General features: G+C 40.0%; 1 pseudogene; it reads left to right on the top strand.

Annotated features, from left to right (window-relative positions):
* Window positions 1-5,636: 5,636 nt before the first annotated feature.
* LOC139732670 (patched domain-containing protein 3-like) lies at window positions 5,637-20,842 on the top strand (annotated as a pseudogene).
* Window positions 20,843-22,790: the final 1,948 nt, after the last annotated feature.

Raw genomic sequence — 22,790 nt, 5'->3', positions numbered from 1 at the left:
TCAATTTGTTTGATATCATGTTTTCTTTGGAAATAATAGCATATTTTGATTGTTTTCCTTATGATGGCATATTGTGTAATTTACTCACCAAGGAGTGTTAAAGTGAGGATACACCTTTCATCGATGCTGTATATAAGAGATGCCTTTACATGAATTTAAACATCGAGATAAGTTTTGCTTCGCAGTCCAGATTACCAGGCAGCGCGAGATAATGCATCATTTGGTGTATAGTTATTTATGTCAACAGATAAGGACTGGATGATGGATGTTAGGCCTATAAATAGTAGAGAGAGAGAGAGAAAGAGGGAGAGAGAAGGAGAGAGAAGGAGGAAGAGGTTCATATTAGAAAGTGAGAAACCTCATTCATCGGTTTGAATGGCGTCAATTATAAATTTGTTTCGTTTAAACACGATTACCATTATGCATCAACACAATTGATACTAAACAGTAACACCCATGTTTATACAAAAATTTAATGTAAGCAGCATTGTGTTCAGACGGTTGATCAGCTCCAGGAAGAGAGCAGACTGTAGATTACAATAGTACGCACTATACACAGACTCATTCGAGTCGAGAAAGTTTGTTGACACCGTGCCTCATGAATATTCTATTAGTATAGACGCATATCATTAGTTCATTCAGGCTACTAAATTCAGGAAGTGCTGTTTGATTTATTGGCTCAAATTTCAAAGAGGTGAATTCTTGCTAACTCAGGCGTGAGAATGGGGAAAATGCATGTTTAACCTAATGATTAAGTTAGTCATGAACCCATCACGCATATATTTCCAATCTTGTGTAACCACCATTTTTTTTTGTGTGTGTGTGTGTAATCGCACTGCGTGATTGGTAACCAAGATAGCATACCAGTAAGGAGATCCTAGATTAACACATACAGATACATCATAATATTTTGTCGTAATCATTTTGCACAACTTCTCTGTATGAAATCAGGTTGACGTATGCGATCAACTTCTCACAAAATAAACAGACTTCTATCCAGTCTACATTGGTGTCGATGCGATCTAGTTTTTATGGTCCATTCATTTCGCTATTTTGAAGTAGGCAATAAACTTCATGTCTGTGGGTTCATTTGTTGTCTATTGACGTCATTGTTATTTCGGTCTAACCTTGGGCATCGTCAGGATATTAAAAAGGAAAAGTGTGTGTTCATTATGAATCTTTACAGTATTTAAGGGAACGCACTGGAATTTTATATGACTATAATCGCAGGTACACTTTGTGCTGCATGCTCCTGACCATTACGACTAGTCAAATTATGATATGCCAGCTGAGCGAGCCAACATGATTGTCATCCAAGATGCAAATTAGACTCCTGATAAATGAATTGAATACATTCATTACCGGACATTTTCCATGGTAGGAAATTTGATAAGGTCACAGTACAGTTTCGACAATTTGTTATTTAATTGGGTGTGTGTACAATGTGTGTGTACATGTTCCGCATAATTTTCCCCAAAATATAACTTTTTATTTTAATAAAATCATGTTGTCAACAGCAAAAGCATTGCACAATACATTAAACTTACTGTGTCATAATGTTTTTAACCGTGTTATATTATTGTAGTAAAAAAAAAAGAAGGAACAGAATTTTGCCGACACGATGATATAGTTGATATTGGATCATGAGCAACTCTTACCGTTTCTGGAGAAAATTAAGCGTCGTGGAGAAAGTTTGTTGACATGCGTTCGCGTGAATATGCATGCACAAAGCTCATGCATTAGTATTCTGTTTAGCACCCGAAGGAGAAAATACTTAGTGCTGACGTATAACATTGGCCCAAGGAGGTATACTATATAGCCACGGACTGTCAGGGCATAATAATTATGTATTTTGGTGGCTGATACGATGCGAGGATTTGCTACATATTTTTAAACATTGGCACCTCGTCAACTGTGGTTGGGTTGTAGGCCTATATATTCAGTATAGGGGAAACAGCAACACAGCATTAGCATTTTCCCATTAAAGTTTGCTTCTTTTGTACATGTATATCTTCATAAAAGAAACATAGAAAGCAAATTATGCGCACATGAGCAATTTCTTCGTTTTTCGTCTTGCATATAAAGACTGTACTATATAGGGGAAAAAGAATTTCTCCTCATTTTGATAATATATTTTCACTTGAAAAAAAAATAGAACACACAAAATTAATAAACCTGTATTTTATTTTGTAAACCATAACACATTTGGATGCTAACATTTTACAGATGGAAATTCAGGCATTCTGTTTCTGAAATTGTCTTTAATGAATTAAAAGTACTTTATAAAGTTTCCCTTCATTTCCACGGGATACATGAGAATATCATGGCATGGTCATCAAGAAGGACCTTTGCGTTGCCTTTTTTTTTTTTTTGGCCATGTGGTTTCTGTGGACAGAAATCATTAAGACAACAACGCACATCAGTAATATTGAGAGTTGAAATACATTAGTGTGTGTGTGTGTGTGTGTGTGTGTGTGTGTGTGTGTGTGTGTGTGTACGTGTGCGTCTGTGGGACATTTTTATAGTAGGGACTACATTCAGCAGGTATATTAATTCAAAAGTGACAGTATTTTGATCAGCGGTAACTCACTGTGAGTCAGATAGAGTCTGATGTGAAGAATTGCACGCAACCAGAGGTTGATACACTATATAACAGACGTTCTCATCCTTTAGCTGCTGCATTTTGGGATGCAGTACAGTACCCCTCGAATTTACATGAGCCATCGGTGACAAGCAAGGACGCTTACATAGTTCAGGTATGATTTATCATCTGTACAAGGAGGATTTTAATACATTTCCATCCAAACTGCTGTGAAGCACGTTCAATTTCTATTCTATAGTGACAGAAAAAAATGAGATAAGATGTTAATGTTATCATTTTTTTGATTGATCATTATCACACCTATTATTAGCACTATAGTACTCTCTAAAAAAAAATCGAGTGAAAATTTTCACTCTAAAAAGAGTGAATACAAAAAAGAGTGAATTTCGAGTGAAATTGGAGTGAATTTTGAGTGAAAATGCTCATTTTCACTCATTTTGGAGTGACGTCAGGGATCACTCCAAAATCTTCGAGTGATCCCTGACGTCACTCCAAAATGAGTGAAAATGAGCATTTTCACTCAAAATTCACTCCAATTTCACTCGAAATTCACTCTTTTTTGTATTCACTCTTTTTAGAGTGAAAATTTTCACTCGATTTTTTTTAGAGAGTACTTTTCCATTGTAACTAATATATTCAAAGCCTCCCCCTATATCTTTGTCTTTATCCCACTTCTACTTTTCTAACGTCTAATTACTAATAATTATTTTGTCCACTTATCTTTTAAGATTTCTACCTGCACATTTGAATCACATTAAATCAATCTATGCAGCCATCTACCCATCTCTCTATGGTATATAGGCTTATATCTTTCTTTCTCTCTCTCTCTCTCTCTTTCTCTCTGAATCTATTCCTCTCTTCCTATCTTTGTAAGATATTTTCTTTCTCGGAAACATCCTGGGTTTGAACACAGCTGTACGAAAAAAGTTTGTTCGCCTTTCGGCTTCATCTATGCAAATAAGATTATAATAACTGTCGGTGGCGAAGGAATGGGGGATTGGACACGTAAACAACTAAACGCGTGTAGTATTATGGAGGAGTATGAGATGCTCAGTCCCTGCATTGATGGTGTGTGGGAAGCACTGTGTGCTCCGAGGCAGTTTCTATGACAACCATTTGCGTAGATAGCTGCTATATTCACATTCGCTCAACCTTCGCGCCCTTCGATGGGCTAAGACTGCGGGGAGGTAGTCAATGTACCGTGCCTTAACTGGTCTAAATGTCACCTTATTACATTAACATCCATCCTTCGCACAATGCATGTAAAGCAGAGTGGCCGAGTGTACTGCAGTTTACATTGTACCCGTCCTTTGTAATGAGCAATGCTGATACCAAAGCGAAGTTTATACCTTTAGAACGTGTTGTTTTTTAGACTGATCATCGCAGTTTCGTGTTAGATTAGATTACGTGAAGGTATGTTTCTATAAATAAGGCATATCATGAGACACTCTTTCTTTTCAAATACAATTAGATTGCTCTAATCTTCAAGTACGATACACGACATTCATCCCCAGGCAATCAAACGTAAATTTCCTTACACTTACAGTCAATCCTATGTAGTGCCGGCTTTATATACATAAGCTCATAATTTTCTGCATACTGCTTTTGACACTTCGCAATAAAGCATTGTATTTTTAATACAAGGGAATGGTTTTCTCAAAGCGAGATGTAGAACGTGCATCCACACACCTTGAATCTAGCTCCTTATAAAAATATGAAGAATTGCGAAATATTTCCTTTACCTCCTCGATCCGAGTCACGTCCACGCCTCATTACAGTTATTTTTGCTGAAATAGTAGGCCTAACTCAAAGAAAAAAGTTTGGCTGAAACCGCCTCAGGAGCAATTAAACTGCATGAAGACGATCAAAATAATTCGCTGACAACAAATTGACATATAAATATGCCCGCATATTTAAATGAACAGTTTAAGAACCTTGACTATTTAGCAGCCTTCACTATTTTCCTTAGCTTTGCTGGTTTACATGACGCTTGTCAATCAAGTCCTTAGTGGATGAGAATTTGGATCTACTTACACTGAACAAATAAACATGAGATTTCAGTGGATTCCTTTTGAAGATAATGACGCTTCCTTGAGCTTCAAATTTCCATTATCATTTTTATCACGTCAAATTAAATTTGAGGAAAATATGACCACCATTATCATTTCAGAAGTTCCTATATGTATAGGCCTAACCAGTGACTACAGTAGTTCGATAATAACATTGATCAGCTGGATGGAAAGAAAGAAAAAAACACTGTATGAGCATTATTTGAAATAATTTCATTATGTTTTTCTACATAAGTGATTGTTAGTTTTGTTGAACATTCTTCTCCTGCATACTTGGTCATGTGTATTTCTGAATTTACCAGACCAGTCTGCTTTTCTTCCCCCTGTCTTTTTAAATAAAGACATGACCATGCTTCAGTGTATGTGGGAATACCACACAAAGTTTGTTGAACTATAGCAACATTAGAGGAGGAAGCTCTCACAGAGCATCTATTAGAGATGCTGGTATTATAATATTCAGCAGTAGCATAAATATGCATTTTGACAAAGTTTGTTCAACTGGATGCATACACAGGAGTGATTCACGCTCTAGCCATTGGTTAGATGAATATGCATGAAGGAAAAGTTTGTTAACCCGCGTCCTATCGCGCACGAGCCAACGTCATGAATAGATGAATATTCATAAATTCATGCTTGAATACTTTCCCCGACGTTCCAGAACCTACAGCGTGTGTTCTGTCCGGGTTGTGCCCTACTTAAAAATATGAATATTAATGAGCGGGCTGGATCTTGAAAGTTTGTCGACCTGAGGGAAACACCTCCGCTTTCTATTTTCTCTCTCTCTCCCTCTCTCTCTTCTCGTGATGTGGCGGGTCGTTGAAAATTGTGGTTTCATTTAGGAAGCAAACTTGGCGCGAGAAAGGAGATGTCTTTGTGGATGAGTCTCTTTGTGCAGTGCTGGTAGTCGCCTAGACTGGGGTAGTGAGACAAACTGACGACTGCAAACTAGAATACTTTGCTTCATCCATGCCTGATTCTATACTGGTACCGGTATAAAGATTGCACTCCTGGTAAGTTTGCCCTTGATAATGGACATGTATTTCATGATCTTCCATCAATTTCTCACGTTACTGGATATTCCCACGTTATTTACTTTAAATTTAATCACATGTGAAATGTGGTGGTAGATCTCTATGGGAAATTCCGATAAGTTTTTTTGAATCGTCGGTGATTCAGTGATGATGAGTGAAATATGATGGGGACGTTGCTGAAAAGGATTATAGGAAAAATGATGTCTGTATCACGTTTAGATCAAGGCTCATCAGAAAGTACTGTGACATCGTTTCTGATCACATTCCTACACTCGTGTGTTTTCAATGAAGTGTGTTAAAGTTTTGCCATCTCATTGTCATAGCAGGGTCTGTCTATCTATGAACCCCTACTGTAATACTAATCAGAAAGAAAGCACAGGAGGTTTTCGCCTCTTATGTGTTTTGTATTGGAACTTTTATGAAGATGTGGGCCCTAAATCTTGACCGAATGAATTGAAATAAACCTATAACGTTGGCTGATTATGTATTTCTCTCTTTTTTTTTGGCATCCCGCTTTCTTTTTCTATAACAGGTACGGTACCACCATCATTATCAACAAGAGATTGTTATACTTATATAAGCCTAAGTACTATATCTTACTACTCAGTAGCAGTACTAGCGTTTGTATGACCTATTCACCTTTTCTAAAATACTTCTGTGAAGACCATGCGAGTTGAATTTCTGTGATAAATTTGTCGACAGTCAACTGATCAAGGGATATCCACTAAAATTCTTCCCCTTTTTAACATGTTCAAAAAACAAAAACAAACCAACAACCAATAAATAAAACAGACAACTCGAAAAGAGAAGGTTACGGGCCTCTTACTTTAGCTGATTCACGTTTCACGGACGTTACTTCAATTGAAAAAAAAAAAAGAGTTCTAAACTAAAGAATTCACCATAACAATAGGTTCATTTACCTGTCAATCACGCGTGGCTTAATAGAGAGAGAGGGGGAAAAAAATGATGCAAGGTTACCCGGGTACGATTCAAAGGTTTTCGAGGTGTGTTTGCTATAGGGCCTACGTAATGTACTTTATGATTTTAATACATGTAGTACACTACGCCCGGTGTGGTTTCTAACCTAGACTTGAATGCTCAGCTTGATCGCTCGTCCTCCATGTGGGGGCGTATCAAAGAGGAAAATTTGCGGCTCATTGCTTACGAAAAGGGAAAAATAACCTGAATATCAATTGTTTTCTGTTTGTCATGATACGTGCTATTGTTATCACATTCATTGTTCTTTTGATAATCACTCAACGAGAGAAAAACATGCAACTGTGTATGGTCATACTTATGTGGGTATCTGGAAACTGGATTTCATCATTCCTAGGCAATCAAGTTTTGATACTAGAGGGCCTGAACTCGTTGCAGACATAAAATACGGAGCATACAGCTGCTAGACAGTATAGATCTAGATCTGCAGGCATATGGAAATTAAATGTAGATCGATCGGGAATACGCGGTACTTTGGCACTTGGTAGTGATATGATCCTCTAAAAGACTCCAAGCGGAGTTTAAACTGGAGGTGGTGGGTTCTGTGCTGTTACTCAAACTTCGAAACTTTCTACCTGACCAATTTTAGCCTTTGTAGTCGAAGATAATTGTACCTTACAGATGAACGATAGATTTCAAACATTCTAATTTGGAGCTTCTTAAGATGGCATCGTTCGAAATGTCTTTGAATCTCATATAGATCTACACATCGCACACTGTATAAATTTAGTTATGCTATTGATCATTTGATTTATCATTGTTAACTTATATTGCGACTAGTCTGGCCTCAATATTTGTTTGTCTCCATTTTGGCAGACAACATTTTTTATCATAGCCATAAAAAAAAAAAATCCGGAATGAATTCGTAGAATTTATGCTTCGACCATCTAACTATCCGTACCACACCAGGTAGCCCATTCATTCTGTTCCTAGTTTTCGTTCATTTGTTCGATAACCTCAACAAAGAGTCGACAGCCTCTCCACCTTGTCCTCAATTCATCCTGTTCGTCCATGCGCCAAACTGTTGCACAAGATCAAAGGGGAGCTAGCTCTGTGCATGTTATAGTATACAACTATTGATTTAATAATCCTAGGAATACTGGTTACAGCACTAGCCGAGTAGACCCCTTGTAGTGTACTGTTGTGGTTCACTTTCACAGCATGGCGTCCATTACAACGCGGCAATACATGTACCAAGATAGTCATACTCGCACGACTAATAACACTGATAATCCTTGTTTTGAATACCTCCGGAAAAGTAGTGCATCTTCTGCTTTTTTTTTCCCGAATTTTTACTCTCACTTTTGAATTTATATTCGTTAATTTCATTCCAGTCCTATAGTGTAAACCCTACGAGTATTTGGCTATTACATTGTACATTGTATTATGATTTTTTTTTTGAAGTATTATTTACTTTATCCCACAAAATGCGCGTTCACTGTGCATAAAAATGGTTTGTCGGTGATGAATAGCCAGCTCGAGGCTTTGGAGATGTCATCCATATTGTGAACAATGCATCAAAAGCTACGTTGGTTTCTCTAGATCTGTTTCATGGCTGTTATCAGAACGATAGATCTGGTTTACAACCTTTTGTATCTCTTCCCGCATATATTACGGAGTGGACGGCGGATGCGTTTTATGGTGATACTGCAAGAATGAGAGGACAACACAAATAACGGGATGCTGACGAAAAACAAAAGTTTGTCGAACTCATCTGTATCGGCTAAAGAAGGCATCGATCGAGTACGATGTGTGTGTGTGTGTGTGTGTGTGTGTGTGTGTGTGTGTGTGTGTGTGTTGTATTGTTCGTCCTACCAAGGAGGTTTTATACAGTGCCCATCGTATTGAGCGGTAAAATTAGATGCGATGACTTGAATCACGTGCGTTGTAGCAAGGCAGGAAGATAGATCCACAAAACCTCCGTAGTACGTGGTCATGCATATTGATGATGCATAATATACCTCCAGCGGAGGAGAGGACACGGTTGGTTGCTAGCTGCTTACCGCCGTATTCATTAGACAAAGTTTGTTCACCTCTCACTTTCACTGCGCGGCGTTGTTACAATCATGGAGCGGAGGCAAGTGGGAGGCGGAGCGACAGAGGAAGTGTCTAATGACTATTCATGAAGGATAGTTTGTTCACCCTGTGGCTTCGGGGTAGAGGAAGGGGCAGTCGTGAATATTCAAAACAGAAAAGTTTGTTCAACCTCAGGAGCCCCCATGTTAGGTATCATCAGAGGATGACTAGTCTCTCTCTCCCTTTCCCGTTCTCTCTGCATAGTATAACGACGTTGCCTGAACATTTCATAATACATTTACACAGAGCTGGTTCGAAGGAATTGCTAAATACGATGAAGAAGATGAACAAAATGTGAGATCTTGTGCAATTTTGTCATCACGCTTTCCAATTCTCTTCTAGGCTAGGCCATACCAAGCTATAGTCTTTCCCCACGTACCTAATTGAATTCAATAGGGCTGCAAATTATGTGTTTCAGGCTCTACCCATCTATTGTGTTACGTACAACTTTGGTAGCTCCATGCCCCATCTGAGATTTCGTGAATTGGCGCATGACTAGGTTGATCCATGTAGGATGGAGCGACAATTTCCGCTGTGGGGGCTTCACACAGGATATCCATGGTGATTGAGGCAATATTTTGCTGTCCAAACCGATTCTTTTCTCTTATCTGTCTCCCACCACTTAATCCAGCGAGGCGAGTGACTATACCTTTCAGTGTTTATCAGTTGAAAGAAACTTAGATTGTAGTGTGGTTTTCAAGAGAAAGTCACGGTTTATTAAACACCTATCGTCAATGCATTGCGAAAAGTACGTCATTTGCATTGATATTAATGATACATAAATATGGCCGTTCTACATCCTACTGTATGCCATTCAGAGGTCGTCATCTACAGTCAGATCAGCTGTGTAATGGATGTTTCATTCAGTCCTGTCCTAACTGGGTAGGCTTTCTTCGCAGACATTTCAAATTAAAGCCGTAAAAAAAGAAGAGAGCAGATAACGATCTGATTTAAAGTTCAGAAGGCTGAACATGAGAAAAGTCAAGTCAGTCGACATAATCCTAGATGTCTGTGAATTAACTTTAGGCGAAGTGATGATGTTATTTTTGTGTTGATGGAATACGATATCGCTATAGTATAGATGACTGAGATTAGCGGCAGAGAATGAACTTGCCAGAGTCATAGAATACTATCCGTAGTCTCCTCTCCAGTTCTTAAAATAGCCACGAGCGTCGTGAACAGAACAGTCAGTGTACCGCCTGTGATAATTATGTTCATTGTTAAAAAGTATGCAAGAGATACACGAATATAGAAATCACAGAATTGGTGAGCTGGAGCTGTAGAACTTGGTCCAAAAGGTGAGATGATAGGGAGAAGTACTATACGGTCTGTTGCGTCAGTAGGTGGGAGAGAGAGATCCCCTGCTCGTATCACGATACCCAGGGTCGGATCCAGGAATTCCGTAAAGGGGGGGGGGGGGGGGCGTGACAAATATTTCTGGTGCCACTTCCGGGTTTCATTTCATTGTTTTTCTTTTTATTTCTTTTGTTTTTTACGAAAAATAAAGGGGGGGGGGGCGTGCGCCGGTTGCGCCCCCCTCTGGATCCGCCACTGAACCTATACCTTGAATCACCTCGTTCTAAGACTCCCCCTCTTTCTCATAAGGGACAGCTGCTATAGCAGCGAGGAGGTAGGAAAGAATCACCTTGCATTCGTAGAAGAGGTCAAGGCTGAAAGACGAACATAAAACATGCGAGTAATAGAAGAAATGAAATGATAGAGATAGCAGCGCTTTATGGCGATTTCTACCAGGGAGGTGCACCTCCATGGAGGTAAGGTTTTACTAGTACGATACCCCTATGAAGCATGATGCTACCATAGAGCTACATGGTCCTACCAGGGAGGTGAGAGGAACCTCCCTGGTCCTACTAGTGAGAACACCAGTAGAGAGACGTTTTATTATCATCCCGTCGAACTGAAGATCCAGTGGTTGTTGCTTTACAGATGTTACTTCTAAATCCCCAGTTTGCAATTGCAATGAGGTACCTCACACTTCCTTAGTTTAATCATTTTTTTTTTGTTTTCTCGCAGGCTTATTCTTTGATTTCAACTTACAAGAGTGTTTTTGAGTATGATAATATTAATGAAAGACATGGATCCATGTATAAATATTGAACTTTCATGACAACTTCTACGATGACTGACTGTTACTCTGTCACTTACATGGTGCGGTTTGGTGTCTGTCGCCGTGGCAAACTGTACTTCATCTTCCCGGGGAGCCAGCTGTTTTTGAATGTAGTCATTTATAGACTTTCGAGTTTGCATACAAAATACACTTTAGGCCCTATTCCCTGAAAGGGGTTCAAGTTTGTGCCATTGGCTGGGTCAGCAGAATAATAGAGCGCCGCCTGTTGTTGGCATCACACGGCGTCTAGGGTCGTGGTCTGTGTCACCGATTCCCTTGGCGGCAACCTTCAACGTTCATCGTCTGTGACCTCTGTTGAAGAACGTTATTCAAAGCACATGCCGTAGACTCTTTAACCAGTCTCTTTGCCTTGATGTTTTTGCTGATAGCATCAGTAACTCGTATTATAGTCATAGATGTCTTCTTAGAATATTTTTGTTGGCAGGTTTTCATCTTAGGGGAAAATAAGTTTTCGACTTAAATGACAAAATAAGCCTACATGCTGTAAATTTTATGTATTTGGCGTAATGACAATCTACATTTATAGCGTCGTGTTCAATGTTAAGCAGCTAAAATGGTCGACGAACCGGAGTTCTTTCGACATTTAGAATTTACCTACTAGTATAAGGGACGAATCCAGGAACTCCGTAAAGGGGAGGCACTTGTGCAAAATTATTTAAGGGGTGAGGCACACGCACGCCCCCATTTTTTTCTTTTTCTTTCTTTTGTTTTAACCAAAGAGAAAGAGGGGGCGCGCGCCCGGCGCGCCTCTGGATCCGCCACTGCCTAATAACCCCCCCCCTCCCCCCCCCCCCCCCCCCACACACACACACACACCCTTCACAACAAGATAAGGAACCCATAAGAGTGAAAATGCATGTATTGTGAGCATTGCGTCATCACTTTCAGACTATTGAGCAATAGGCCTACTTGTTTATGGAGCACAACGTGGTCAGAGATCAGACTTACCTTTGTATAGGCCACGTCATGCCCATATACACAATAGGGACTGGTTTAGAGTCTAGACTGAAACCAGCTTACCACCTGTTATCAATGCAACGGGGATTTGAAGTGCAACAGATAATCTTGAACAAATGTCTCAAATAATGAGAACTCTGTGGAATAACTGCAGGAACACATGAGAATAATTTACCTGTTGATTTTCGCCAGTGGAAAAAGAAAACGAGATTACATGCAGCATTAGTCCTGGTGGTTTCTATTTAGATCAAAAGTACATTACGATCGTCATATTCCAGGAAGGATACAATGCAAAATGTACCATAAACGCTAAAAACAGGATATCCGACTACCATATTTGCAAACCCCAAGGTTAACAATCTGAAGTTATGCCAGAAGTCAAAGTAACAAGCATGCATTCCCGCCTAAACTTGAAAAGCTAACCCTTTGTGTCCGGGTGTGTGATGTAATTGCATCATCTTATAGGCATGTAGTGAGGTTCATTAACATAGCTGTCCAAACACGTTTATCCGTCCTTCCAGTTGACAATTCGTCCAATTTTCACAAAGGTTGTTTCGCTCAGATTTTTGATCTAAGAAAGATGGATAGCCGTTAGACGAAGGTCACTAAGTGCACGTTTTAGATCGAAATGTTGCGGTTGGTGGTTTTAGGTTTAGCTTTATGAAGAAGACAAAAGTTGGTGGCGAGAACGACTGAGTCATATCCTGGTGTGACATGGAAGAAAAAAAAACCCACTTTTTTTTTTTGGGGGGGGGGGGAAGATTTTGTGCTATAATCATTGTCCTTTGATAAATTTCGGAACGATGGCGGGAAGCATGGGCTGGTCTAACAAACGCCCTCACGTGGGTAAGAGGAGGAAAACATGCTAATATCCAGCGAAGTCAACCTCACTGGTTGCACGCAGCGGACCATTAAAGATTTAATTATTAAGGGGCCTTTTAGTGATCAAAAAGTCACCTTCAGTCTATAAGTATAATGCTATTGACACTAATGGTACAACATCATTGAGAGGTGTAAATAGAGATGTGTGTAGCATACGTCACTGTAAGTTCACAGCTGAAATAAGAGAACCTGAAGAGAACCATACAGAATGTATTCTCTCCTCACATAGGCGGTAGGCCTACTCTGCGATCCCGGTTTCTTGATTCAGTATCGTATACATAAAAAAGATAGATCATGGTTTAATCTATTAATGGATACACGTGACACAACGGTATTGGTGACGCTATAAACCTTGTCTATCTTCACATGCACACAAGAAAAAAAAAGCAATCTATAGGGACTTTCGAACGCTTGAGCCTTTTCGTACTCAATTACTGTGGATTATCTAATTTGCAGATACTACAGTTTTGGGAATATGGGGGGGGGGCTTTGTCATGAACCTTCACATGATTTCTTTTTACTGCCCTTACCAAATATGGGACTATGGCGAGGGGAAAACACCACCAAAACAATCAGAAGCACTTGAAATATCCAAGGGACATTCACTCTTGAACGGATCATCAATGCCGTTCCCGTGTGAAATCGGCCTCATACTTAGAAACGTAAACAATGAAGGCCTACACTTTTTATGAACTCTGCAATGAGGTCGTTAAATGGAAAGTACCGTGCACTCAAAAAATATTCCACTCGTCGATTTAAACAAACAAAATCTGGAAGAAAAAGTACAAAGACAAAAATGCATAGAACGTGTCTGCTGCGCCCCGTAATTTTGCGTGCCACACGTGTAAAACATAAATCTTTCTGTTGCACGACACAGATTATTTAGGCCCTCTTAAAAAAGTTAGCACCGAACTTTCCTAAGCAGTGTAAGCACTTTTTAGTGTGTTGTGTTGTGTGTGTGTATTTTTTTTTCTTTTGCGTGTGTGTGTATGTGTGTGTTTTCTTCCCAATCTAATGTTCTACGGAACAAGTTCAATCGATTCTTGACCCTTGCTAATGTTTAGCAGCCTTGCAGAAATGCAGAAAACCGTGAAAGGAATGGGGGGGGGGGGGGGGTTCGCTGGGATGTAAGTAGTGTTGAAAATCGATTTCCGCGCAAACATTACCGATCTCACGTGTTAAAACTGGAATCCAGTATACAATATTTCTAGGAGGATTTTTTTTCCCCTCACCTTACGATCCAAGCAGCTGCCGTCTGGATGGATTTCATATCATTTCTGCCAACAGTTATCCCATATGTCGAAATAATTCAATCGTTACTGTGACATGTAGCATTGGTCATTGTCTTGAATACTTAAAATCAAATGAAAATGAAAAATAGAATTAAGAAAAAAAAATATCCGCGCTTGGTAACTGTAGACCAGGTGGTAGAATCGCATATCACAGGGTCTGTTCTTTTTCTACACAAGAAACGTGTGTATAATTATGAAACTTGTAACTGATCAGCAATAATACTGGAACGCCGATCATAGATTATGAGGTAAACATGCGTCTTGTAACTATAACTTTCCCTTAGCTTGTGATCGTCAACTTGATTCTAAATATGATATCAAAAGTACAATGTACATCACAAGCTTGTCTCAAATGCCTGCGAAATTTGCCATTTGCCATTCCTAAGAAATATGTTTTATTGCTGCATGCTACATTGTCTAGTTGTAGTATTATACAGGAGTTGCTAAATGCGTCACCATTCGATGTGATCTCACCTGCAACCCGCCACGGTGTGCGAAAGTTTGTTGCCCTTGCTTTACCCTCTGCTGCGCCCAATCAGATATGATGAAAGTGGGTTGCCTAGGCCGTACTGCCAATCAGCGGTTGCTACGAATAATTTTTTCATGAATATGTATGTTGTGACAAGAACGCCACTGTTCGGGGATTGCTATGCATATTCGGGGAGTGGCTTCTTGAAGAGACCCTCCCCGATATATTAATATGCATTAAGAGAAAGTTTGTTCACCTGTCGTTGTTGTGGTTGATGCGTTGAATGCGCATAGCTTTCCAAGGAAATGAGATATTGTTCAGAGGATGTAGCTCGTGTTCTTGAGCCATCTCCGTCTTGCCATGACTTTCTCTGCTAGGCTCTGCTACAAATCATTCCTGTGTTCGAGTCACATTATGGCATCTTCAGCCGGGAAAGAATGAGTTCTGTTATTTTGGGAGCATTAGTGAGAATACTTCAGCGACGGTATTATTTTTGTCTCCATACAGTCGAATCTTTTCATGTGTTACCATCAGGCCTTCTATAGGCATAAATATTATAAATATTATAAATTTATTTTGTTTATATTGCGTTTACAATATGTAAGAATTTAATAATGCAAACGTGTTCACTGGCCTTTGGTGGAATGGGTGCGGAATATCGTACTGAATTATTCTTCACCTCTTTTTTTTTTCTCTCTCTCATTGCGAAAAACAAACTTTTTGTCCTTCAATATAAGTATACATGTCTTTGTTGCCGTCTAATGTTTTTGTTGAATCAGTGTGTGTACACCCAGCCCACCTACCTCTTTGTTTTAGCTATATTTTGTTCTGTTTCAGGTAGTAAAGTTTGAAAGTTTTTTTTTTTTCCTGTGCGCACATTTTCCTTGAAAAAAAATGTGCAAAACGAAATCAAAAGATCCTATGTAAAGTCTGTATTTTTGAGTGGTATGCTTTCTTATTCTCTCCTCAGATCTCTAACGCCACTGTGTAAACTTCACGCCTTCGTCTGACCAACGATTCCAAATGTTACATTCCACATTCCGTGTGAGAGCGGAGAGGTGACAAGTAAGAGATCAATCGTCTGGATCCAAAAGAGCACCATTTCAATTTGTAGGACTGTCAATCCATCAATCATGGCCAGGTATGACTGTGTCGATCGCTGTATCAGCAAAGCCTTTTACAAGCTTGGGAAAGTTGTCTTTCGACATAAACTCATCTTCCTGCTCATCCCACTTGGCAATGGTGACCTTTCTAATGACGGGGTTCACGCACTTTATCATTGACGACAACGTGGAGTATCTATTCACACCCGAAAACAGCCAGAGCCGAGACGACCGGAAAGTCACCCGGGAACTCTTCATGACCGGTGATGAAGGAGAAGAATTCCTACCAAACCGTGAGCTCGATCTTTTCATCCGACGTGGACGTCTCATCATTCTACCTGCAGAGGGCGACAACATCATGAAGAAGGAGATGTTCGAGGAGATCGTGGAGCTGGATGAAAAGATCCGCACCATCACGCTCCATGACAACGGCACCCTGGACAACTACGGCACTCTCTGCATGAAATGGCTTGGCCAGTGCCTAGACAACAACCTCATGATGATCTATCGGCAGAACGTCGAAATGTTCAACTACATCAACCTCAGCTATCCATTCCACACTGCAGGGCAGTACCCCCTCTTTATCGGACCCAACCTTGGTGGTGTAGAGCTCCACGAAGGGTCAGATGTTGTGAAGAGTGCCAAGAATGTGATGTTGATCTACACGTTGTCTACTGGTGACAAGGAGAAGGACAAGCTGGCTGAAGACTGGGAGATGGTCTTCGACAAGCTGATCGAGATGTACTCTAAGGAGATGAAGCACATCAAGCTGGCGAGATGCACGTCACGCTCCCTGTCCCACGAGATCACCGAAGCCAGCATCCACGTGGTTCCCCGCTTCGGTGGCACCTTCTGCATGATGATCCTGTTCGCTGTGCTCTCTTGCATCATGCGGGACTGGGTTCTCAGCAAGCCCTGGCTTGGTTTCCTTGGAGTTCTTTCTGCTGTCTTTGCTGTAATCTCAGCAGTGGGTCTTCTCAGCTACTGTGGACTAAAGTTCAACGAGATCGTCTCACTCATGCCCTTCCTTGTTCTGGGTAAGTTTTTCAGCCACTGATGGCTAAACAGATTTTCAGTCTGAAGCTTAACTATGGTATACTTAGGTTCCAGGGTTGTTGCTGTTGTTGTTATTGCTCCCTGTTTGTTTAATTATTCAAGAGCACCATGTCAACTCCCCTTCTGTATCCAGGTGTTGGTGTTGACAACATGTTCATCATGATTGCTGGCTGGCGTCAGCTCAGCATCTACCTGTCAGTAGAGGAGCGCATGGCTCGGACGTTCTCCGAGGCTGCCGTGTCCATCACAATCACCAATCTCACCGACATGCTAGCCTTCATCATCGGCGCCACCACCTCCATGCCTGGTGTCAGGACGTTCTGCATCTACGCGGGAATCGCTATGCTCTTCGTTTACTTCTACCAGCTTTCCTTCTTCGGCGCCTGTATGGCGTACATTGGTGAACGCGAGGCCAACAACATGCACTGTTACACCTGTAAGAAGGTAAGAAGACCTGTTACTATACAATCAAAACAAAAGCATTTGAAGACTGTATAAATGGAAATAGAATTGTACACGATTTGAGAAGCACTATATGCCTTAAATCTAATTTGCACTGTTTTCTTTTCCTTTGTTCTGACTTCAGGTTTTGCCAAAGGACGAGTCTCCCAACAAATTTTACCACATTTTCTGCGCTGGAGGCATTTCCAAAACAACACGCACCAAAGTATCTGATATGGAACACCTCCTCATGAAGTTCTTTGGAGAGCACTTTGGCCCCCTGCTGATGAAGAGCCCAGTCAAGGCTATCATCGTCCTCTCCTACCTGGGCTACCTGGCTGGTGCCATCTACGGTCTCTTTCACATCACTCAGGGACTTCAGCTGAACAGCCTGGCCAGGGACAACTCGCCGGCTTACCTCTACTACAGCTACGAGGACGAGTACTTCAAGAAGTTTGGGCCAGTTGTGAGTGTCATCCTGCAGGATGACGTGGAGTACTGGAAACTTGAGACGCAGGAAAAGATCGAGGATCTGACTCTGTCATTTGAAGCCAGTGAGTACATATATGGATCAGAGCTAACCGACTCATGGCTTCGAATGTACCAAAGATTCCTGAAAGCGGGCATGGGCACGTCTGACCTGGACAAAGCAACATTTTTGTCTGTTCTGCAAAATCATTTCCTGACGCGGAGCGAGTTCAAGCAGTACTCATTAGATATAAAGTTTAAAAAGGATGAGAATGGAAGAGCCACAGATATTGAGGTGTCTCGATTCCTCATCACATCTAAAGACATGATGAACACCACAAGAGAAGGCGATATGATGTTAGCAGTGCGGGACATTGCTGAAAACAGCGACTTTAACCTCACTGTATTCAACCCAGCCTTTGTAGTGTATGACCAGTACATTGGTGTCTTGCCAAACACACTTCAGACGCTGGGTATTGCTCTTGGATGTATGTTCCTTGTTGCCTTGGTGATGATCCCGCATCCTGTATGTGCTCTCTGGGTGACATTTTGTGTCATCTCCATCGACACTGGAGTCATTGGCTATATGTCTTTGTGGGACGTACCGCTGGACCCCATCTCAATGTTAAACATCATTCTGTGCATAGGATTCAGCGTAGACTTTTCAGCGCACATAACATACGCGTTTGTCATCGCGCCCAAAGACAGTTCAAACGAAAGGGCTATTTCTGCACTGAGGGCCCTTGGGATGCCCATTCTTCAGGGCGCAGCATCATCGATTCTGGCGATATCCGTCCTATCGACAGCACCTGTCTACGTCTTTCGCATCTTCTTCAAGACGCTGTTCCTCGTGATGATCTTTGGAGCATACCATGGATTGATGCTCCTCCCTGTCATACTATCGTACATGGGCCGATGCATGCCACATAAAGAGGAAGAGGAGAAGTACTACGAGAAACCTCCTCTCCCATGTGTCGCCAAGGACGTTCAGGATTTCAAAGCAATCACAGGTACAGGAGAAACAACAAAAGTTCCCGTTGTCTTTGAGGGAGAGCAGGAAGTTTTAGTTGTAGACCTGAAAATTTCAACTGTATGATCAAAGCTAATTATGTAGGAAGCCACAAGGGACTTCTTTGCTTGGACAAAATTGATCTTCGTTCAATTTTCCTGATTGTAGTTTTCAGTCGATAAGATTGTTTAATGACTTTTGTGAAGAATTATTGAACCAACGTTCTTTACATCCTTTTCGCATTGTTTTGCATTGCCATTCCACGCAACACGCTTGCGAGCAACTTGGCTGAGATGGAACCCAAATGCCAAGATTGCTACTTGTGACCGCCCTTCCCTACCCACGCTGTAGCACCAGCCTCCAACCTGCATGTCTTCCTGTTGAGGCATAGCTGCCTCTACCAAAGAAAAAGGCAGTATTAAACAAGCATCTATTAAAGTTTTTTTTTTCAGTAGGTTTACGGAGACTTGTTTGGGAGACGGTTTTGTTTATAAGCTGCTGTTTTATCTCTTGCAAAGGCGGGACCAAAGAAAGCAAGATACAAAATCCATATATTTTTCTCCTTTTACAGTTTACCTCCTGAGACATGTCTTATCTCATGAATACTAACAGTTTTAATTTCCTATTTTCTTTTCCTTATATTTTTCTTCTCATTACACTTGGCAATATTGCAGACAAGAGAGGTAACTTGGACATCATTGATCACTGTTTCATTCCTTTAACCTCGCTCGATGTTCCTGTTTCAACCATATCAGTGTTGGCTTGTACAGATAAAACATGAATGATTCCAAAAAATTATCTTCGTTAATCCTATCCCTCCCTTTACCTTATGAGTTTTTGTTTTTAAGTGTTCGACAGTGCATGGCTTTGTTCTATGTGTGTTTGTCAGTAATGCGTGGTTTCTTTTCAGGTGTGTTTAACATGCCTTTATGTTTTGCGTCAGCTTATTAGTTTTCTGAAATCTGTAGTTGCTTGTTTTTTATCAATTTCGCCTTGTGTTTCTGTAGAAATAGTTGAAAAGTCTGGTGTTTCATTTTATTCGTGCCTACATGTTCAGTGTTAAGGGAACTTAACAGCAAGAGCATGGGTGATTGTTGGGCAGTGCTTTTGCGGTGAATCTAGGACGAGTGTTGAAGTTCATCTTTACACAGAATCGTGTTCAGAACCGTTTTATCACAGTGTCTATGTGTCTTTATAACTAGATGCAGTAATAGCAACAGTTCAATGCAGTATTAGACGGTATATTTCATACTTTGCACGTTTTCAAAAAGAAACTTGCTCTACATCAATAATATTAAAATATTGAATAGCATTAACGCGTGACAGTCATCATTAAAAATCCTTTGAGTGGGAGCCTGACACTTTATCCTGCCACACAGAAAGAATACCTTTCTTTTCTTCGTTTTTTATTGTCACATATATGCCAGGAGTTGCATGATAACATTTGCTATTCGAGTGGAGCATTTGTTTGTGTGCACGGATATGAATAGTGTGTGTTGCTCTGTTTTTCTAAAATCAGTTTGAGCAGATGCTTATATCCGTTCAGATCTAAACAAAGCAAGACATAACAAAACGTATACGAACGTGAAAGCTGACTGTTGAAGAGACTGTCTAATCCTGACAAGGATTGTTTACTTACTGGACTATTGCAGTGAGGAATAGCGTCAAAAGTATTCTGAGTGCATCCCTTTCATGGTTTATACAATGTACGTTTATCTTAAGCATATTAACCATTCATCTCGATTGGTTACACTGTCAAAGTTCATTCGTAAAACCTGGATCCCAACTACTTCGGGATATGTGCGATTCTTGTCCAAGTGTCAGTCATGTGATTTATCTTATGCAACGTTTATGTCTGTACAGTCGAAAGCACCTTGCAAAATCAATGTCTAGCAGCTATCTTCTTACCAAAAGCCAAACAGGAGCTTTATTTACTGTCGTGAATTCATGTGGATGTTCAGAACGTGTCTCTGTCCTCGTCTTTAGTTAGAGCTAAACCACATGCTGTAATGAACTTGACAGCTGTATAGATATTATTTATGAGAGCTATGTGTTCCATGATACATGAAGTGAGTCGCTTACTTGTTGCAAATTTCCATAGCGTGAACTTACTCTATCTCTCTGTTCTCTAGAGAGGGGCCAATAATATTGCATAGAAGAGTATACAACTGTATATTGCACTTGATCCGCTCGTAGTATGCACAATGCAATATAACGTGCGCTTCTTTGTGAAGCAGCGGAGAGAGGTACGCGGTACAGTGACACCTAGAAAGTATTGTACATGTACATGTATTTCAGCTGGTAAAACATGCCATATATAGGGGAGGTAAAACATGAGGTGCACTTCTCAGACGTATTAGCGGTGCTGCATTGTAAAAGGTGATTAATTAGGGATAAGAAGTTTCCACGTGCAGTACAAATGATGTATCTGATTTGATAGCAGAATGACAATGGTTACAGTAAAAATAGAACCTTGCAATATTGTCCATGTTATTAGCATGATGGCAATAGCCATTGGCTACTTCCTGACAGCATTGTTTATTTGTTTTATGTCTATTTTTCAAACAAAGAAAATTCTACATGACATGATACGTATGGATAACATGACACATAAATATTAGATACTTAACTTAATAAAGGGTACAATGCAAGATACATACCAGTAATAACTTAGCGAACTTGTAAATGAATATATTGATGAATTAATTACATGCATGCAATCATAATTTATGATTAATCTCTTATAAACGATAACTGAAAAAGGAGGTCGAACCTGTGGAAGTTCATAAACACCCTCGTAGATAGCTAAGACAATTGACGTAGATCGGTAACATGCAATTTACTTAGTTTCCTTCTATATCAGTGCGTGCTACGGGTACGTAAATGTAAGACTTATAATAAAAGATTTGATAATCCAGAAACAATTGCTTGCCATCAGTTGTGCATTCCTAACATAGATACTTGTAAATTATTATCCTCGAGCTACAAGTCGCTTCATCTGTACATCTGTCCTGAAAATCAGCGTTTGTTTGTTTAGTTATTCATATTGTTAAAGATAATCTGCACTTTATTTATTTGATTATCTGTATTCAAATTTTCGTCCTTTATCAAAGACAGAACGAATGTATTAGACATCAGTCTTTGAATAAAGGTCACTAAAATAATTTATAGGTCTTCATCTCTTACGGCTCCCTGCCCACCATGGGGTGACGAAACGAAGGGGATTGTTTATTTTCACCTGCAATCGCAGGATTCGCTTTGATTTAATATACATCTATGTTTGACGGGCTGATATGTAGCTCCTGGGTATTTCCATTACGTCGTTAATGAAAGCGTATACAGTATGTAACACTGTAAGCTGATGCTGAAAAAGTATGTGCCTTTAGAAAATAACCTCGTACCTCGTCTGAGTACAGTAAGTAATACATGTATGCTTGCACTAAACTTGTTAGAAATGGATGTTGCAAAGAAACTTACCAAATGACTTTGAATCTACTGTTCTGTTCCTATATTACTCTAGAAGAGTTCTTCTATAAGATTGTCTTTCTTTTTGAGACGATATGAATATTGCTGAAATAGACATAGAAAGGTCATTGAGTGAACAGAAGTTTGTTTCTCTTTGCTTTTGAGAATTTGTGGCTCTAAATCAATTGTATAGGGTTATGGGATGTATTATGTCTAAAATGCGCATTGCACGCACGGCTGAAAAAAAAAGACTAATATAACTGGACATGATCGCTCTGGAATCGACATGAAATGTCAGAGTAGAAAGTAAAGAAAAACCAGTATTTATCATTTTTTAGCTTGATGTTAATGTGTTCACGATTTAGAATTAAGGTGTTGTCTCTAACAGTGAATATTTCTCATTACTTTTGAAAATAAAAATGAATGAAGAAAAAAAGACCAATGTTAATATTTGGATGTTCATAACATTTATAAATGTTGTTTCTACTTTTGTGCTCAGAAGCCGTGGTTGTTTGTTTGGATTAATTCAGAAGCAATGGTGTCACCTTAAGCACACTTTAGATTTCATTTCGTAGTCTTCTTCATAAAGAGCTTCAAACTGACTGTTACTTTGTTAAATACACGGTTAGCCGTCGTGTTAGGATTGATCTTAATGAACCAAAACTCTCTTCGGAGCGGGACCTGGTTTCATTTGCACTGTATACCAGCTTAAAGTTTCGTTTACAATC

This window comes from Diadema antillarum, unplaced genomic scaffold, assembly GCF_040938485.1.
Source record: "Diadema antillarum isolate AM-2024a unplaced genomic scaffold, OU_Dant_1.0 seq00000442_RagTag, whole genome shotgun sequence".
NCBI lineage: Eukaryota > Metazoa > Echinodermata > Echinoidea > Diadematoida > Diadematidae > Diadema > Diadema antillarum.
Note: the sequence above shows the minus strand (reverse complement) of the source record. Positions and strands in the feature narration are given on the sequence as shown.